General features: G+C 32.4%; 1 pseudogene; it reads left to right on the top strand.

Annotated features, from left to right (window-relative positions):
* The first annotated feature begins 728 nt into the window (after positions 1-728).
* LOC102590231 (gibberellin 20 oxidase 1-like) lies at positions 729-2,359 on the top strand (annotated as a pseudogene).
* Positions 2,360-3,372: the final 1,013 nt, after the last annotated feature.

Below are 3,372 nucleotides of genomic sequence, written 5' to 3'. Positions count from 1 at the left end.
ATATACATATAGATTATAGATGATAAATATTAATAAATTAGATATTTAATTAGGAATTAATCTTAGGAAGTCTAAAAGTCATTTAACATTTTAATTAAACTTATACAATCAAATATTTAAATATTTTATAACAATTTAATTAATAGAAGGGGTAAAACCGTAATTCAACTTTCAACTTTTTTTGTTCATGCTTATAGTAATATATGATATGATATGATGATTATGTGTAGATATGTCTATGTACATTCCGTAACAAAACTATACCCCCATTTTTAGGATTATTAAGCCTTTCTTAGCAAACTGTTTGAATCCATTTTTGATACTTCAAATTTTTTTAAGGAAAAAATTTCAAACTCTGATTTGAAATCTATGGTCAAACATATCTTTAAAAATATTTCCTTTTTAAAAATTTGATTCAAAATATATGAAAACTCTCTTGCCCAATTTTAAGCACTATTAAGCTCTTCTCAACAAACTGTTCAGACCCATTTTTGATATTTGAGAACCTTTTAAGGAAAAACTTTCAAAATCTGTGGTCAAACATATCTTTGAAAGTGTTTCCTTTTTTTAAATCTGATTGAAACAACATATGGACTTCTATACAAATTTTAAGCATCATTAAGCCCGATATGATCCTTCACTTTGGCTCCTCACAATGAACTACTTCTATTTCCTTTTCCCTATTGGGACTTATTTCACAATAAAGAGAGAGAAAACCCTTGCATGCAATGACCATTGATAGTATAATCACAAATGGAAAATCACACATACAAGATAAGGAAAATCGTTGATTTTTTATGCATCTCATATGAAAAATGAGTCCAACATTCCCACACAATATATATGGCTGGATGACAAGAAGCCTTGTGTTGTAGCACAAGAATTGTTTGTTCCCCTTATTGACTTAAGGGGTTTCTTTTCTGGTGACCCTGTCGCAGCCAACTAAGAATCTAGGCTTGTTGGTGAGGCTTGCAAGAGTCACAATTTGTTTCTTGTAGTGAACCACAGAGTTGATGCTAATCTCATCTCCAATGTCCATAGTTACATAGACACGTTCTTTGACATGCTTCTCTCTGAAAAGCAAAAAAGCACAGAGGAAAATTGGTGAGTATTGTGGCTATGCCAGCAGCTTACCGGAAGGTTTTCGTCGAAGTTGCCTTGGAAAGAGACACTCTCTTTATGATATTTTGCTAAAGAAGACTCGTCTCACATAGTTTAAGAGTGCTTCCAAAGGACATTGGGTGAACGTTTTAACAATCTTGGGTAAGGACAATTGACTACCTTAGTAACCCTCTGTTTCAATTTGTTTGTTGTACATTTCTTTTTGGTAAGTTTCAAAACATGTTTTTTTCCTTTTTTTGGCATGTCATGTTTAAGACCACAAAATTAAATTAAATTCTGCTACATCTTACATATCTTTTGTCTAAGACTACTGGATTCAAAAGTCTTTCTTTACTTTCTTTAACTTTATGTCAAATCAAAATCAGACAAACAAATCGAGAGAGAAGGACTATCTATTTTTCAGTAATGTAATGAATTAACCTCTTTTCCCTTTAATTACACATGACTGTTTATCAAGAATATTGCAATTCCATGAGCACACTTTCTCTTAGGATCATGGAATTCTTAGGAATGAGCCTAGGTGTACAGAAGAGTCATTTTAAAAAGTTTTTCGGAGACAATGAATCGATAATGAGACTCAACAACTATCCCCCATGCTAGAAATCATAGCTCACCTTAGGAACAAGGTCTCACTACAATCCAACATTAATAAATGTTCTCCATCAAGATTGTGTTAGCAGACTTCAAGTTTTTGTGGACAAAGAATGGTACTCCATCTGTCCAAATTTCAATGCTTTTGTGGTTAACATAGGCGACACATTTATGGTAGAATTTACACACTAGAACTATATAATAAGATAATGTTTTATGTATTACATACAAATAATATAAACATAGTCAATTAGACAAAAAAAACATTTTTAGGTGACAAATATTATAAGATCTTTCCACATGACGCGCAATGATATACATCGCCAATTCTTAGACGTATAACATGAATATAACATATTTGGTGTTTACCCTTTTGTAGGCGCTATCGTATGGTAGATACAAAAGTTGCTTGCATAGAGAAATGGTAAAAAAAGACTCCTAGGAAATCACTTGCTTCTTTAGTTGTCCAGATAAAGATAAGGTGGTGAGTCCACAAACTGAATTGGTGGACTACAACAACCCTCGAATATATCCCGACTTCACATGGCCTACTCTCCTTGAGTTTACTCAAAAGCATCACAGAGCTGATACGAACATTCTTTAAGCTTTCTTGAATTGGCTTCAAGACAATAATACAAAAGTTTAAGAGTTATACATATGAGGTTCAATATTGAAAGCCTTGGAATCTTTTGTATATATGTTGAATCTTTACTTTAGAACTATAGATCTTTTTGCTGCAATAATATTTTTAAGTTTGAGACCCAATAATTAGGAGTAGATTTCTATTTCAGTTAGTTTTTAGTCTGTAAATACATGTCTTGTGTTAGTCAATAAATATAAAGTTCTGTAGTGTAATAAAAAGGGAAAATGCATAAGTACCCCCTCAGCCTATGCCCGAAATTCCAGAGACACACCTAAACTATACTAAGGTCCTATTACTCCCTCCCCCCCAACTTATTTTATAATTAATTTTCTACCCCTTTTCGGCCTACGTGGCTGAGTCCGTGACTTCACCTATGTAAGGCGCGTGGGTGTTATTTTTAGACTACACTGACCAATAAAAATTGGCCACGTGTTAAAATAAAGTTGAAAAAAAAACCTCATTAACTCAAATGTCTTCTTCTTTATCAGAGTGTTCTTCATCTTTTGAAAAAAAATAAACCTCCATTATTCTTCAAGTTAAATCATAACATAAACCCTAAAAAATAAGCATGAAGTTACATTTCACTCAAAGATCAAAACCTATATTTAACAACATATCATAACCCCTACGAAATATAAGTATAACAGTAACAAAAAACAAAATAAAATCAAGAAAAAACTCATCTTTGAACTCAACCACGATTCTTGATGACTTAGAAGAATGAAATCGACCCACAGATGCACGACTGAAATCGAACACTAAGTACCAAAATCTACATAGAAAATTGATTATGAGTTTATATTTCTCAAAATTTTTGAAGATAATTGTTCTTTCCTTTGTTCCTTTTGGTAAAGTTAAACTTCAAAATGGAAGATGAAATTTTGGGAAGTGTAAAAGCTACTTTTTGAACTGATAGCTTTTCTTTTTAGAAAGTTAAAAAAGTGGGGCCCAGCGTGTGTTGAACAACACTATCAAGCTATCTGACTGATAGTGCCACGTAGGCTGAAAAGGGGTAG

The sequence above is a fragment of the Solanum tuberosum genome, unplaced genomic scaffold, assembly GCF_000226075.1.
Source record: "Solanum tuberosum cultivar DM 1-3 516 R44 unplaced genomic scaffold, SolTub_3.0 scf00229, whole genome shotgun sequence".
NCBI classification, from domain to species: domain Eukaryota; kingdom Viridiplantae; phylum Streptophyta; class Magnoliopsida; order Solanales; family Solanaceae; genus Solanum; species Solanum tuberosum.
Note: the sequence above shows the minus strand (reverse complement) of the source record. Positions and strands in the feature narration are given on the sequence as shown.